This window comes from Motacilla alba, chromosome 1 (genome assembly GCF_015832195.1).
Source record: "Motacilla alba alba isolate MOTALB_02 chromosome 1, Motacilla_alba_V1.0_pri, whole genome shotgun sequence".
NCBI lineage: Eukaryota > Metazoa > Chordata > Aves > Passeriformes > Motacillidae > Motacilla > Motacilla alba.
The window spans coordinates 84,446,045-84,463,591 of NC_052016.1; the positions used below are offsets into that span (position 1 = coordinate 84,446,045).

Below are 17,547 nucleotides of genomic sequence, written 5' to 3' on the forward strand. Positions count from 1 at the left end.
TTTGAAAGTTTTACTTATGGCTTTTTCTTCTGGGCATGGGAGAATGTCTTAGCTTGCTATTTTAGCTCTGAGGATCAAAATTTCAGTTACCAATAACTCTTTTACTGTGAAAAAATCAGTCTGAAAGATAAGAAAACTCAGGGTGGGTTATTTCCATTATAATTTTTTTAATGCAATGCAAAATACTGTGTTAGGCATCTGCCTTCTGTTTTTTTCCTCATTTCTTCTTTTCTTTTGAAGATTTAGAAGACAGTATGTCGGGGGAAATATTTATGAGGGGGTTATGTTCTGTATATCTGTCCTGTAAGCCAGAAGAGCACCTTTGGAGTCATGGCAGTATGTCATAGAGGGCTATTAATGACCTTAATCCGTGGATTACTGCACGATAAACTGTAACAGCTTCTTTGTAGATGTTCTTGTATATTGGTTGTCTGCCAGTGGGATTTTTTTTTAAACAAGCAGACTAGTGTCTGCAGCAAGTGGGCAATACTCTGATTTTTCAAAAAAAAAAAAAAAAAAAAAGCAGGTTAGGAGAAGGGGGTTTTTATGTACTATTTTTATGTGCTATAAAGTCTCAAGTCTGTGGCTGGGAGGCTGGAGATAAGCAGCAGGACTCGGTCACCCCTGGGCTGGCAGGACAGCAGCTCTGCAGTGAAGGAGGTGCTGGTGCTGCATCATCCTGGCCAAAGTAGTGATGCACCTGTCCTTGATGCCTGAGGGACAGCATCGCCCTCCCTGGTAGTACCGGGCCCTCACAGTGGAGCTGCCAGCTACTCAAGCTGGAGACTTTTGTTCAGGGATGGTTATTGTCTGCAAATAAAAACTGGAGTCACAGACTAAGCTAATAATACCATGAAAAGAAATCCTGAGGGATCACAGTGGATAATTTACTGACAACCAGCATCATTGCTCAGCGGAGAGAAATCCAAAACCCTGTAAAAAAATGTAGTTAAAGCAAGTAGCTGTGTTTTCAACTATTGTGGGAGGACATGTGTCCTGAAGGGCCAGCCCACTCCAGCCCAGCTCTGGAGGCTGAAGTGGTGCTGCTCTGCCACTGCCCATCATCACCCTTTCTCATGCAGAAGAGAACATGCACCTGTGCCTTCCATCTTGCATCTTCTAGTTGAGTCTCATGGGTTAAATTGTTGGGAAGATGGGATTATAGCAAGAATTCAGATTGTGGCCTGAAGCTGCAGAGGTGGAAGCGCAGGTTTCTTCCCACCACCTCTGCTACAGGTTGAGGGAAATCCAATAGTAGGATGGCAGTGCCTTTAACTGCAGCTCCTTGGCTCTGAGCTTGAGTTGGAATTGTGCATTTCCATGTGCTACCTGATCCTGCTGTGTACAGGAAACTGTTTGGGACCATTGCGAGTGCAGGGCTCTGGGCTGTGCTGTCTGGGGTCCTCACAGTCATTATCTCAGTTATTCTGAAGAGTGCTGGTAAACTGACATTTCCACAGCAAGAATGTATATGCCTGGTTAGGTCAGTTTGCTTATATTGCTGACTGAGGGACTTTAGGTTAGTCACATAAAACTATTTGGTATGTAGCTTTTGGAAGTACTGGTGTTAATCATACAGTTTCAGAATAAGGCTTTGGCACTCAACAAGTGGGATGACTTTTCATGTAAATGAACAAGGAGAATAGTCTAGAATTATAGATAAAATCAGAATTTAATTTAAGAAAAACAAGAGCTATTTTCCTTGCTGAACATTGAGCCACAGTTTAATGCAGGCAATTATTTAGAATTTATTTACATAGCATCTAGGACTCTGGAGACTTAGCCTTTTAACTGTCTTGGTTTGGTGTACCTACTGTAAAAATAAATTATGCTGAGTCTCTGGATAAACATCTTTCTACCCAGATAAGACAATTTTTAATTTTTTTTTTTTAGTGTGTGCTGGAGTTATGTTACATTTAGGTGATGCCTGATAGTTACAGCTGCTCCTTTAGAAGCTAGTCAAACACAAGATACATGACTCTGAGACAGACTTTCCTTTACACACTGATTGATCAAAAGAGTCCCTGTTCTGGCTTGGGAAATAGCTCCCCTGCATGCCGTCTTCTTTCCAGATTTCCAGGGCAGACAAGGGAGCATGCTATCAGTATCTGCCAGCTGGATCAGACTACCAGAGCACCAGTAGGAGGCTGCAGGAGAGAGTCCAGTGGAAGGTCACAAAGATGATGAAGAGACTGAAGCATCCCTCTCATAAGGAAAGTCTCAGAGAGCAGGCACTGTTCAGCCTGGAGAAGGCTCAGGGGCATCCCATCAATGTGTGTAAATATCTGCAGGGAGGGTGCAAAGAGGACAGAGCCAGGCTCTGCTCAGTGCTGCCCAGTGACAGGGCTGGAGGCAACAGGCACAACGTGAAACACAAGAGCTGCCTCTGAACATCAGGGAGCACTTTTTCACTCTAAGCACTGGCACAGGTTGCCCAGAGAGGTTGTGGAGTCTCCATCCTTAAAGATCCTCAAAAACTCTCTAAGATATAGTCCTTGGGCAGTTGTCTCCAGGTGACCCTGCTAGAGCAGGGAGTCAGACCAGATGACATCCAGAGCACCTTTTCAACTTCAACTATCCTGTGACTGTGGGACCAGAAGCACCTTCACATAGACTTTTTCATAGTTTTAGGATTTTTCTCATCTAGCAAAAGCTGGCTTTGGGACCAAAGGATGTATTCCCAGCCAGGGACACTTGCCTCGAAGTCATACCATGCCCTCCTTTGTGCTCCCACTGCTCTCTTTGTGATTGTGCAGTGTACCAGGTTGGAAACATAAGTTGCTGCTGTAGTTGCTGCAGAAGAGAAAAGGGCTATGTGGCACCAGCAGAGCACTGGATCCCTTCTGCCAGTGACGGTGCTGTGGCTTTAGGCTGGCCTTCTGGAGTAACATTATTGCATCATAATCCAAATTTTCCTGTATTAAAGAAGTATATTTGTAGTTCCGGTGGTACCAAGTAAAAGGTCAACAAAATTTAATGGACCTTGTTTACTTCTACTGAGAAGGCATTTTTGGCTCCCAATACCTATCCTTGCAATACTTGACTTTAAACCCAGCAAAAGTTGCAACAGCTACCCCTTGGACTGATTACAGCTTTGAGGAGCCAAAATGCTCACTGTGGAAGACTGTCTGGGCTCTGAATATCCTTCATCTGTGAGATGCTCCAGGCTAGACAGAAATAGCTAAAGACTAATGAGGCTGGGTCAGATTCAGGCCAGAAACCTGCTGGTTTCAAGCCAGGTTCTGCTGTATGGGCTTCTGAGAGGCAGTCCAGCATTTGTTTCTCCCTCTTTGGTGAAGGACAGAGTCTGCTCTGTTCTGAACAGGGCATTTGTGGGTTTTTAGGAGAATGCAGGTGGATCATCCCTGTGCACCCTATGGATGGTGGATGTAGCAGTTATACAGATGTGTGCCCATTAGGTGGCCACAACATTGCTGTCAGCAATGAGGCTCCAGCCAGGAGAAGCCCCACATGACTGGGTCACCAGTGTGGCCACACAAACACACCCAAAACTGTACTGGGCAAGTGACCTTGGTGAGCTTAATGTGAGGGTGAAAAGTGTCTCTGGGCTAATCTGGTTCACTGTGCTTGAGGTGAATGAAGGGGCCCTTTCCTGGCAGGGCCCTGAGCCCTGATGGTGGTTGGGAAGATAAGGGGGCTGAGGAAGCACTGCCAGAGCCTTGTCTGCTGCCATAACCATCCTGAAACCTTTTTGAAGCCCTTACAGGCTCCCCTTTGGATGCCCTTGAAGGGGTCTGAGAAGTGAAGAGACCTGTCTAACATGAAAGTTTGAATTTCAGAAACTGCTTCATTTATGATTTTGTACTTCTCCCTGAGTTGAAGTAGCTTAATTTAAAATTGAATAACGTGCATGTATAACATTTAATATATCACACTTAGATCCAAGTTGGACACTATAACCAAGTCTGTTTTCAAGGCTTTCTTTCCTGGTAGTAGTAAAGAACAAAATCCTTTCAAAGGAATAAAAATATATAATATAGTATGTGAGAACAAGAACATGCAACACTTTGCTGTATTTGAATTGGGATAATTAAAAAAACCACATTAAAATGAATGGTGATGTTTAGGAAGGAGGAAAGGGGAAAGTTTGGCAGATAAGAAAACACAATCATGTGCATTTTGCTTAGAGTTAACTCTTATGTTTGCAGGCAAGTCTGAATTTTCAGTCCTGGTGTCATTTCTTGACTCAGATTTATACCCTTTCTGTGGGTCAGCTCCTAGAAGGATGTGTTGTCCAAGTTAATACAGGTAACAGAGATGGTATCTTGAAGATACTGTTGTTGCAAGTTCTCTGGTGGTAACAAGGAAGCAAAAGCTTCTTTAGGGCTGCTGATAACTTTCTCGCTTTTTCTCTAGTGAAAAACTCTTCAAACTCTTCTATTTATTGAGCCAGCAGACTGTTGTGAACTGGTCATCTGCATTTTCATGAGCACCTTTTAAGAATATGTCTGTCTGGTCTCATTTGGCACCACAGAATAAAAAGTAACTGAAAGCTATGCACAGACTTGCTTATGAAGTTAAAAGATTGCTGGTAGAAAAAAAAAAGAAATTTAAGAAACATCCACTATGTTGAAAGATCTGGAACTGAAAATAATCTTCTTAAGATGGCCTCAGTTTTATTCAGAAAAAGGGGGGAAAAAAGGCTTTGTAAAGTGAGTAGGATGTTTGTACAAGAATGAGCTCAGGGCTGGGAGGCAGTAGGTAGTCATTTGTCTTCCTGTAATTTTTTGTGGGTCTCTGAATGTTTTACGAATGTCAGGGACTCAGGATTATTTCACAATTTGAAATAAGTGGTACCTGCTCACATTTGGCAGGTGAAGCATTCTGAACAGACTATAGATGAGCATGGAAAGGGGATTAGCTAGTTTTGTCTATACTAGAAAGCATTTAAATGAGTGTTTATAGTGTCCTAGCTGGCTGAATTTTTGTCCGTCACTTGGTTATGTGGTGTGACAGAGTTCAAAGACAAGGTGAGTTCAAGGACTGTGCCCACAGCTGGTGGGAAAGAATGACTGAAATGGGCAAAGTAATTTCTCTTGGGCAACAGAGTGGCTTATACCTCCTGGGCCCATGAATTTTGCCTGCTTTGCTTCACAGTGACCCAGTTACAGCAGGATGTTAGGGAATAGGCTGCCCTTTTCAGTAGTTGTGGACTCTGGGGATGTGGAACTTGCAGGGTGTAACTTTTCAGATGGAGGATACAGAATCCAGGTCTCATTCTTCTTGCAGAACAGCTTCCTTTTTCACCTACCTCTGTTTTTTTCTTGTAAAATGTCCAATAATCTCTAGGTAGTCTGAGAACACTACCTGGCAGAAGCTTTCATGTGTCTGAGCTACTGCAAAGTGTGGGCTTGAAGAGAAAGTGCCAATCAAGGCCAGTTTTAGATAACTATTAACTCCGTGGAATTAATTCTGACTGAATTAACTCTGTGGGCTCCCTCTGTGTTCAGAATATCAATGGCCACCCTGGGGCCGATCAAAGCCCCATTTAGCCCAGTGACCCAGTAATGGCCAGTAGTGGGTGTCCTCAAGGTGGTCTGTAAACATGCAGTAGCTTCCGGGATTGCTTTGCCGGCTCCTAGGGATGTACTTCCCAGGGACATTGAGAGCCAGACATGGTATGCTTGTGCCTAATAACTCTCAGTCACCACCTTTCCCCTGGATTTGTCCTGCTCTTTAACCATGCTCACATTCAGCATGCACAGCAACCTCCTGCACAACTTCATTACGTACAGCATGGAAACCAACTTCTGATGTTCTTTTCAAACCTCCCCATCCCATGGATGCCCCCAGTTCTTGTACTGGAAAACAGAAGAGATTCTCCTCTGAATTGTCCTAAGGATGAAACTGGGTGGGTTTTTTTCCGCTGACTTCACTCTGGAAGGGGCATGTTTCTCCCTGGTGAGTTCAAAGGAAGCCTTATGAGAGAAGGTTTTAAATCTGCTTTGTGAAAATGCTGTTCTCAGGACAGGTACGATTCCCGAAGGCCCTGCTTTTTCAGGCTATGGCAATTTTTGCACTCAGAATAAAGTGCTGCATGGAATTATGCCATCCTATTTCCTGAGACTGTATTTTGTCTTATACCCATTCCATGCAACTGTAAGCAGCTGCTAAAAAGAGGTGGTTACATCCAGGCCTACCACAGCTAGCTCCCCATTTTTTATCTCTGTTCAGGTGGTCTTGCAGCCATGCAACTTGAGTTGATCCAAAGGAAAGGGAAGAACTGCATTAAATAAAATGTGAATAAAATAGTTGAAACTACACATTTGGGCAGCACCATCTTGCATAAATTGAGGTAAAAGGGGTTTAAAAATGGATAAGCTTTTTCTGAAAACCTCTCCTTTATCTCTGAGCTTAGGGACTCTTAGTATTCCTTGTTTGTTTAATCACCTGCTCTTGTTTGTTTTCTGATAAAAACTCTCTATGTTCCCCTGTAGCCCTCAGCAGGCACAAGTTCCTTTAATACTTCCTTTTTCCTGTTTGTCTCCCTCATATCTATTCATGCAGCTGTTTCCATGCCAGCTCTTCTGGCTTTGAAGGGTTAAAAGGAAGGTAAGGTTAAAAACCAAGTAGCTGAACTGCTGGGACGACGCACTTAAAAATTAATGAGATTGACTTAAATTGGTAAAGAGAGAAACTGCAATAAGCCTTTAGCTGTTGTATTACTGGTATTTAGCTTTTTTTTTTTTTTTTTTTTTTGGATCTTATTTTTAAAAAGGCTGTTGATCACTGCAGAGGGCACCATTTTCCTTGCTAGGGTTTGTCTCTCTGCTGAGAGGAACATTTTTGATTTATCTCAGAAGAAAGTCTGGAGGCACAGCTTATCCCAACCACCTGTGGTGCTTAACCTTTAGGAGCCCTGGTGAACTGCTAGAGCTAAGCCAAGGGCTGGCCTCTGTGGTAGAAGGCCACCAGCCATCAAGTCTGCTCAGAGGAGCAAGTCTTTAACCTGCTGCCCATGTCTCTGCCTTCAGACCGAGGCTGTGAAGAGCAGAGAAGTTGAACCAGTTGAAGTTCATTACATAGCCTGCTACAATAGCTGTGTGTCTCCCTCAACACCCTGTTTTGTTTCCTCATTTGTCTTTCTCAGCAGCAGCGCCTAGAACATGAAGCTGTCCTGGCAGTTACTGCTATCACCTGCCCCCACCTGAGCTGCCAGATGTTAAACCTGCGCACCTTGTTATAAATTAATTTCCATTTTCAAAGGAGAATGCAGTTGGGTACTGAGCTACCCAGGCCTTCCTTCCCTCTGAAGACACAGGCAGCCCCTCTTCCCAGTGGTGTGGTTCAGTGGCAAAGCCTCTCAGTGAGCAGAGCAGGCGCTTTTCTCCAGCAGATGTGCCACAACAGCCTGTCATCCTCTGGCCTGTTTGGGCCACCTGACGAGAGCAAGGGGGTGTTACTAGTGCAGTTTCCAGATGTGAACTTGGGGGTGTTACCAGTGCCGTCTCCACTGCTGGTTTCAGTGTGTTAGAGCAGGTCACCTGGCCTGGGGACGAGGATGAGCACAAGAAGCAGAAATGGTTGAAAGCAAAAGCAGTTAAAGAACAGTCTCTGAGGGAGGTAGTACAAATCTGTCGTCTTGTTCACTGAAGTGTGTTATCCTGAAGGACCCAAGGAGTAGGTAGTAGTTCCTGGGCAGTGGTCTTGCTGGATTGAGTTAACTCTTGCAGCTCCCTGCTTCCAGAATAGACTTGCAAAGAACATTTCCAGGTGCTGTGCCATACCCCTTCACATCAGATGCAGCTGATCAGTTATCAGTCTAAATCTTATTAGGCGAAGAAGAGCAGCAAGGCAGATTAGTTATGGCCACAGGAAACCTTGTATGAAAGGGCATGGTGTTTGCCAGATGTTCTTCAGATTTTCAGGCACTCCGGGGTGTTTCATATACCCATCAATTCACTGTGTAGATTTTGTTGCTGCACAGATCCATGCTCCCCTAAGCCTTATAATAACCAGTTTGTGGGTGTAGTGAAGGCAAAATTCAATCAGAGTCTCTGACTCATCCCATCACTAGGATTTTAAACACAAGAGCAATTGCTCACTGCCCACTCCTCCCCCACGCTCCCTATTAACTCAGGTCACTCACTGTTCCCACAGGCTTGCTCTCTCCAGGTCTCCCCACCTACTCCTTTATTTTTCTGGCAGGTGGTTCCTCTTTCATTCCAGGTGCTTTTTTTTCCCCTTGGCCTTGTGTACGTAGCTTTCGCTCAGCTCAGGCGTCAGCTGTTCTTCCCAAGCTGTTATACTTTGACTGCATCATAAAATACAAAAGACAAGGTTGTGCTTGTCTGATGGAAAAGCCTAGCAGAAACAAGACCTGTATTCCAGTTCATCCCCAGCATTGGAAAGATATTTTAAATTCTAAAAAATCAATACTAGAAGAATTGGGGAGTTTATTTGCAAGTCTGTTTGACAACTGTGCCCTCTTCCAACTTATCTCCTTATACGAGGATTTGCTCCTTTTTTTGAGGAGATGAACTTCATTGGAAACCTATTGCAATAAAAGGAAAACTGTTGTGGTTTTAGATATTTTGGAACACTACTGAAAGCCTGCTGTGAGGTGTAAGTCCCACAACTGGAATGCAAAAGGCAATTAGAAGTATCCCTTTTCTGTGACCTTGATGTTTGTCTTGTGGCTGTGGGCATGGTGTGCCACCCACTATTGGATTCCTGCAAGGTCTTGACCACAATAAAGAAGAAATTAATAATGGTGAAAATAAACTGTCTTCTCCTCTGCTTTGTTAATGAGTTGTGTTACAAGGGGATGTGAGCAGTGCCTCTAGAGTCAGAAGGCCCTAATGCTTGGAAAGATCAAATCATCAAGCAGTAAAGACAAAGTAGAGGATCAGTGGAATACTGCATGTGAAAAGCATATGAGAGGTGTAGCAGCTGTGGTGCAAACCCTGGAGTGTACTTGCTGGCTCAGGGGCCCAAGGAAGGTGTCCTGCTCCCTGTGGGCTGCTGTCACCCTGCAGGGTCACACGCTGCTCCACAGCCTGGCACTGATGCCATGCTCCTGACTGACAGGTGACCTGGTACAGTCACTGCATTGCACCCTTTCTCTTGAGGTGTTTCAAATTCTCAGCCCTTGCTTCCTCGCAGAACTTCCTGGCTTCAGTGAGAGGAGATCTACAGTGTGCAGTGTCACGGCAGCTGCAGGGATGGCCTGGCCTAGCAGCCCACCAGCTGTGCTGCTGCCACCTCACCTGCATGTCAGTAGGCCAGGCAACTTTTAAACTTTGTAAAAACCCGGTTTATTTACTCTAGTTTGAAATTCAGTTTGGGCCCTGAACATTCCGCAGTGAAGCTGTGCCTCTGACTGAATGGGTTTGTTCACCATCTTAGATGTTGTCAGGAGAGGAGCTTACCCAGTGTAGGTTGGTGGCACCTGTACAGGTATGCAGGGGCCATAAGAACTGCCCAGCTGTGATTCAAAGCCAGTTGAGCTGCTGGGACCTTCTCTGTTGGTTCACAGTGAGCCAGAAAATAAAATCCAGCATGTCAGACATTGAACCAAGCCCCACTGGCTGTTATCAATCAGGTCCCTAGCCTTCAGCCCCAACTGAGTAAAACACACAACAAAAGCCTGCTTTTTAAGCTAGATATAACATGTGAAGGTCAGGAGATGTATGATTGTTTGGGGGTTATTTCAAGGATCATTTGCTAGATTAGGCCATCACTTTAAAATTAATATATATTTATTTGTGGGGGATAGGATATGAGTCTTTGGGCTTGATTGACCTGCCCAGTCAGAGGCATCTGATTCTATTTGAGATGCTGCCCTGGATACTCTTGATGGCTTTTCAGTGGCTTGTCAGAGAAGTGTGTCGCTTTTGTTGGCACCATGCAACAGTCCAGGATATCCCAGGATGCTCCAAGTGGTCCTGCTGCCTTCTCAGTGGTAACAGAGTGAAGCCCTTCTGGAGAGGCAGTGTTAGCTCTTTTACTAACTGGAAACTCTGGTGTGAACTGCTTTGGGTAAAAAGGTGGATGGTGCATTTGCCATAGTGATGACCTGGCTAAGAAAAAAGCTGGGATACAGCCCAGACTCAGGAAAACCTGTCTTCTGTAGCAGAAGAATGCCCTTGTGGAGACCAGGAAGGGGATGAACTAACGGGTAAATTAGAATTCACCCTTAGTAACATGAGCAGCTAATAGAAATTCATTGGTTTGAAATGGTTGTGACCCATGTAACTGGGCTCATTTTTTGCTACCTATGAGAAAGGTAAATCTATGAAAAAGAAAACCTTTCTAGGAATGTTATGGCAATGAACTCAGCCTGTTAAAAATGAAAGATGGACAACCTTTTGCAAATTTAAATTAAATACCAACCATTACTACTGCTTTATGAAGATTTGAAAGCTAGAAATTAACCAGAATATGCATTTGAAAAACCATGAAATTTACAACGAGGAAGTCTTGTTCCTCTGAAGTATAATTCTGGCTTCATTTGCAGATGTGAACATATGAACATCTGTCAAGTGCAGTCAAATATGCATGTAGTTTCTTGATTTCAGATACAAAAGAGAGAAGAATATTTCCTTTTCCAACAGTATCTTAATGGTAATTTTCCTAAACTAGTGGATAATAATGGATGTCATGAAAATGCAGGCTATTCCCCGCATGCATTTGGCCTCACACTGTGCTTCAAAGCACTGGTCATACCATATGTGTCTGCACCACTAAAAATGCAGGCATGGGATTTGCATGTGCAGAGTTGGAGGTGTGTGGATATTGCTGTGGAGATACTGTGAGCATCTTATCATGTGAGTAAATTAGTGTTAGTATGAAGGAATATGAGGGTGATGGTGTGCTTCATGCTGAACATGTTGATGCTGTTGAAATTCCAGCCTGCCACAGTTCTTGGTTTAAATCAATATAAATATTAATTTGCTGCAAACTCTCGTTCCTTCAGTGAGAGCTGTGTTAACTGATTAGTATGCATGAACCAGTTTGTGTTTGAAGTGCAGCAAATGTCTATGAGTCTCCTTCTTTAATTGAACCTTCTGGCTATAATTGTTTTTAGCCTGGATTCTTGAGGAAATGAGGCTTACACAGTCAGTCTGCTGCTCTTTCCCTCCTCCCCTGCTAACTTGTAAACCCACTGGCCAGTTTCAGCCAAATTTGACAGAGATCATAGTCTCAAGGATAGTAAGGTTCCTACAAGTTTTTTTAAAAACAGGTATCCTAATACTAGAGTGGAGAAAGAGAGAGACACATAAGCCCTCCCACATGGAAGAGGTTCTTAGAGCATGCAGACAAGGGGAAATCCTTAAAACTCAGTTAACCACAAAGAAGCTGGGGTATGGGATCTGCAGTCAAACCTGTAAAGCCCTGCCTTCATTCAAGCTGATGTTTGCAGCACTACCCATTTAATGATAGTAATGGTGTTGGGCAGGCATGTGGCAAAGGGCTGCCTACAGCCATTCCCCCTTACCTTTAGCCTCCACTTGCTTCTTGAGCCTAATTTTCATTATGTTTTCCGTATTCAGTCTTTTCAAATAGCAAATTTATCTTACTGAGTCGTTGGTATTCTTACCATGACTTCTTTTTCTTCAGGGAGAAGGAAATTTCCACTAGGAATGCAGATTTAGGTCTTGTAGGTGTGCAAGGCTGTGAAAGGCTGCTGGATGATCGGTGGGGAAGGTGACACCCCTCACTGATGCTGGCTGTTGTATAGACAGCACCACAGAAATTTTGCAGGCAGTAAGAGAGAGGGAAAGAAGATGTAACACTCTAAGAGTCTGTGGAGAGTGCTCATCTGGAAGGAGGAGGTTTGCAGGTACCATCCCTGCTGCTAGGTTTCTTGAGGCATTTTTTCTTTAGACGGCCACTTGAAGGGGGAAAAAAAAAAAAAAAAAAAAAAAAAAAAGAATACTGTCCTGGAAATAAAGGTGACTGTGTTTTATGTAAGAACCATATGCTGTTTTGTCCTAAGCTCATAGCATCTCATTTTGGTTTTGGGGCAGCAGTCGTCTAGGGTTGTTCCTGTATGCTGCAGGAGTAAGCTAGTCTCCTGCATCTCTCAGAGATGATTACTCTTACTTTCTTCACCCATCCTTGATATTGTTGCAGTATAGTTTAACTCTTCCACCGTTGGACCTGTAGAAGGTGTTTTAAATGAGTACTGCTATAAAAAATCCCATTTATCTAGCTTTCCCTAAAGTACCAACAGTACTATAAGCAGGTTTTCCCTTATCAGATACTTCAGTATGCCAGCTGTTACAATATATGTTATGTGTTTAACAAGCAAGGGAGTTTATTATTAGGTAATTAAATAAGGCTGTTCTTTCTAATTAGTTATTTGCCTTTCAGTCCTGGATGTTGCAAAAAGATCCACTGTGATTTGTGTCAGCTGTATCTCAGTGTGCTTTGATTTGCTATAAAGCAGCTGTGCATCTCAGAAATGCACGTGAGAATCAGGGGTGTGAAAGTAGCCAGCAAGTTTTTAATGTGAAAGGAGAAATGTTATCACTGGCTAATTAAGTAGCAACTGAAGGTTAATTAATTCATAATATATCTCTATATGTAGCCAAATTCTATTTAGTGGATCAGCTTATTAATACAGATGTGGAAATATCAAATGAAAAAGTACTGCAATAAGTTTGTAAATGTGTAGCATCTTTAGATGCCATAAAGAAATGGTAGCAAATTGATTTTTGGTTCAGTTCAATGGAAGTTAATTAACTGCTTATATCTAACAGGTTCTGTTGTTTCCAGCGTCCTTGGGATCTCAAGTGGATTTATGGCTTGAAATGAGATGTGGTTAGAGCAGTCCAAAGGAAGAGAGGTTGACACTGGTGAGGTAGCAGGGCCTAGCAGTAGACTCTGATGCTCTACATCTCTGTGCATACTAGCAGAAGGCCACAGAGAGGACAGCACAGTTTGGAAAACTGTGTTGTTTTTTCCATGAAATTCCACAGAACACAGCAGGCACAGAAAAAGGCGAAAGCTGCGGACAGATGTGCTGCTGTTGCATGTGACATGAGGCAGCCTTTTCTCTAAACTCATTGTTTCCTGGCATGATAGAAAACTCAGCAGGTACAGACAGCATGGGAATACTGAGGTTGTTGTGAGGATGTTTAGATGGTAGTGCCTGTTCTCAGGTTTGGCTGTTTCCTTCAGACTGGCTTGGAGAGCAGCATTATTTTATGGAAAAAAATTACTGTGCAACTATAGACAAAGAAAATGAAAAAAAAGCCCTCAAGTGATTCCAATGGAAGGCTGAAGCTTTCTGATATGGTATCTGTAGGATCATTATTAAAATTTAGTTTGATTTTTTTTTTAATTTTGCATTTTTTATGTGCACACTGTGTCTAATTAAAACCCTAGTTTAAATAGATAACCATAATTTATCAGTATAAATACAGCAACTTTAGCATGCTTTCTCTTCCCCAAAGAATGTGGAGAGGATGTGCTTCAATTTTATGTAATTACAATTTACTAAAGGTGATACTTTTTTCTGTTCTCTGTTTAAGGTTCCATTTGTCTGATGATGCAGCGCAAACCTCTTGAAAATCTGTGTAACATTTACAGTGTTTGTAAATCCCAGTTATAATTGGCAGTGATTGGCCTTCTTTCATATTAATCTTAAAATTTCTGAGTAGTAAATCAGAAGATATCCATCTTATATTTCAACACACCACTCTTGCAAAACACCTGAATCTGCCAGTTTTGAGCTGAAATAGTCAGTCTTCAGTCTACAAGTCATAATAAGCACTTGCGTCATAGATAACCTTGGGTATTGTAAGATTTTTTTTTAAGTGATGGTTTTTGACATGATGTTCTTTGTTATTTGAAGCAAATTGTTTAACAGCTCTGCCCCTTTGTTTTCCCTTTTGTGAAAGGGATGCAACTGGGGTTTTTTGGGGGTTTTTTTGCTTACCCTCTCTTTTTCTTTCAGAAGTAGGAAAAATTACTAAGCCGTTCAAGGTTAGTAAGGAGACTCAAACCTTTCTATTAGACATGCTAACATAGCTGGGGAAAAACCAGACCAACTTTTGTATTTACATGTCTTTCTTTGGGTAATATTTATAGATCATCTTGGAAACACAGAGCGTGACTGTCAGTACTCACTTGTTAAAAAAATGAGAGTATTTTAAAATATCCAGAAAAAGCTGCATCTCTGACACAACTTATTATGCACCTAGGAGTCCATGAATGCATAGCTCACATACATACATATAGATATGTATGTGATGAAATGTTTAGTACATGCCTCTCCTCAGCCTGTGTTTAACTCAGTCAAAATACCCCACCACACTCTGTTTCTCTGTTTGTAAGGCAGGCTTTCCTTTCCTTGACTCACCTTGGCAGCCCTCGCCCATGCCTGCTTCAGGTCTAACCCAGCTGATTTGGACATTGGTGACCAGAGCCATGTGTGGCACTGCAAGTAAAGTCACCACAGGAGAGGAAGAAGCCGTGCTGCCTTTCCCCAGTAGTCATGGTTGGATACATCCCTGGGGCTGTGATTGCTTTTTCTGTGGTGTGTCACACCTGTGTCTCCACTGTCAGGCAGCAGCTGATCAAAGCATCCATGATGTTCTCTTCTGCCACGGCCCGCTCCCTCTCCAGTTTCAAGCTGCACACCTTGCAGTCTGTGTCTGCACTTATGGGTGGGGCTCATGTCACATCCTAGAAATGCTCTGTTCTTTCATGCTGATACTTGCTCTCTGAATTTCAAGTTCATCATCTTCTGTCATACCCTGATGCTTCTGTATTCCCATTCCCAAATAAGCAAGAGTCATAACCACATTTCATTAGCTTAGCTGGAGCTTCTGAAAAACACAGATCTAAAAACCATGGATTTGGTGTCCTGGAGATATGAAGCTTGACAGTGTAATCAAAGTAGTTGGTTTCTGCATCTCTGATTTCATAGCCCATCCAGCCCCTCCTGTCCCCATGAATGACTTCTGCAACTAATCCCATATTCACCTAAGCCAACTGTAAACCTCCAGTTGACTTCATGGGACACTTCCCTGTCCCCACACTTTGTGTATTTTTTAAGTGCAGCCTGGTTTGCCTATTTCCAGTTTAGTGCCTCAATGGTTCTTGTCTGACCCAGGGAATTAAGTGGAGCAGGCTTTCCCTCTGACTGAGGTATATACTTTTTGAAGCTGTATTTATAAATCCATTAATTTTAATTGTTTGGGAGCTCTCATCTGGAATTTCATGATGTGAATCCCTACCAGCAGGTTTCCATGAGGGCCCTTTCACAAGAGAAAAACCATTGACACTGATAGTCAAGGGTTCTTGAAAAATAGCTGGCCAGTGGTGTGCATCAGTATGTACTTACACTGGTTTTTTTGAATAGCAAGTAGTAAGTTGCTGGTTTTTTCTTGCTCCTGAGGGCTCCTTTAAAAAAAAAAAAAAAAAGGAAAAGAAAAAAGAAGGAAATCTGTAAGATTTATCTTCCTCTCAATTCTCTTTTTATTTTGAAAGGAGTGTTTCATGCTTTTGCAAAGTGTGTGTGTGTTGGAGTCCTTGTTTTCTTTTGCTTTTTTCCCCCTCTTCTGTCAGAATTCCATCTCTGTTTTCCATCAAGAATATGTGAAAAATATTTTCAATATATATCATTAAATAGTTTCCTTGTTCTTATACTACTCCCTAGGCATCTGCTGCTGACTGCTTTTGGAAACAGGATACTGGGCTAGATGGACCTTGGTCTAACCCAGTACAGCTGTTTTATTTTCTTATGCTGAAGCATTTGTCAAAAAAAAAAATCTATTTATTTACTTGTATGCAGCTGCAGTGGCTCTTGAGAAGCAGAGTCTGCGGTTTGCTCTCGAGAATATGAAGACAAATTCAGAGGTGTACAACAGCTCATCTAAGTAATTGCAGAAGTGTTCCTAATTGTAACCTTCTGTCGAGTGCAGAGGCAACGAGCATGTGTTGTAACAAAGTGAGTGACTCACAAAAAATCTGGGTGTTTGAAAAGAGCTGGAGACCACAACAGCAGAGAAAGAGGGCAGCTACCCCAGTGTGCACTCCTGAGAGAAATAGAGGCTGCCAGAGGGGAACAAAATCTGCCTCAGTCTTGGTAGCTGTTGTTGCCACTGCTCAGGAAAGGGAATAGGAGAAAACTGAGTGCGAGGAGGTGTCCAAATTCCCTAATACCATATCAAAAGTATCAGTGGTAAATATTTTATTAAATAGTCAGCTTAGCAAAACTGTAAGGGCCCACAGCTAGAACCTTTCACACTTCTTTTTGGAACTTCTGTTTTAACATTAATTTTGATACTTAAATGTAATAAGAAGTTAGTGGTTTTGTTGTTGTTTTGTTTGGTTGGGTTTTTTTAAGAAGCAGACAGAAATGTGAACTCAATTATGATATTCATTTTTTTTCTCTTCTAAATTTATGTACCACTGAACTCATCAATGCATTTGTGGTATGATGCAGTGAACCCAAATGTGGCTGTTATTAATGACACTGGATAAGGAAAATGGTTGTACTATGAGAGTTTGAGAGACAAACCTGAAAAGATTCCTGGGCATTAATTTTACCTGCTTATTTGGCTATATGTAAATATGAAAGTTTTATTAGGATTAGGATTTGTGTTCCCATAATTTTCAACCAATTTCCGCATTTAGACACCAAAGTAAGACTTCTACTTTGCTTTTACTGTACTTTTACCCATGTTACCATCATTAATGGATTTTATAATGAAGTACCTCATCATCTGATTTAATTATTTTCAAGAAGGTTAGTGTTATTTACTCAACGGAAGTTTATTGCATGATACCTTCTACCTTTATTGTATTTTTAAAAGGAGCTAGAAATTTTGCAAACTTTCACCCTTTCTTTATGTTATAAATTGTCAGAGCATTTACAGATGCTAGGCTTTGTTGACTTGTTGCTCAGGAGTTAGTTAAAGTTGGCTGAATAGCTGTCCTAAATACTTCCTGGCTGTAGTACATGGAATAGCAATTTTCACTTCTCTGGTGATGGTGCAGTAGCCAACAGGCAATATATTTTTATCTGACTCCACTGTCCTTGAAGCACTTTCATTTTAAGGAACGCCTACATGTCTTTTTATTTTGGGTTTAAACAAAGAAAAAAATTAAACTTCTGGATTAGGATTTTTTTTTCCTAATTATACAGCAGCTAAAGAGATGTAGGGATATCAGTGTTAGTCCCTGATCTGTTCACAAACATGATCAGAAGACAAGACTGGATGCAGTTTGTTTTGTATATAAATTACCTTTCCGAATGGAAGACGATGTTTATCTGAAGTCCATTAAATAGGTGCTTATGTAGCTAATTATTTGAACACACAAGTCCAGGCAGGCTCACCTCATGTTTTGTGGGAACTGCCAGTGCTAAGGTAAGGGAGGTTGGGTTGGGTTGGGTTGCTGGCTTTTCTGCTGGTTCCTCAGAGATGGGCATTGGTTTGTAGCCAGCACCAGCAGTCCCACACCTCTCAGGGTGGCTACTCAGGGCTGTCCTGGATAATACTGCTGTCTTGTGGTGAGAGGCAGTGGGAGCTGGGGATGTTGACTATTTGTGTGGTGTCAAACAGCGGA

The 17,547-nt window shown here is 42.3% G+C and overlaps 1 protein-coding gene across 9 annotated transcripts in view; it reads left to right on the forward strand.

Moving 5' to 3' along the window:
- Positions 1–17,547, forward strand: part of MBNL2 (muscleblind like splicing regulator 2) — a 104,988-nt gene that overhangs the window by 39,049 nt on the left and 48,392 nt on the right. The window lies entirely within an intron of this gene.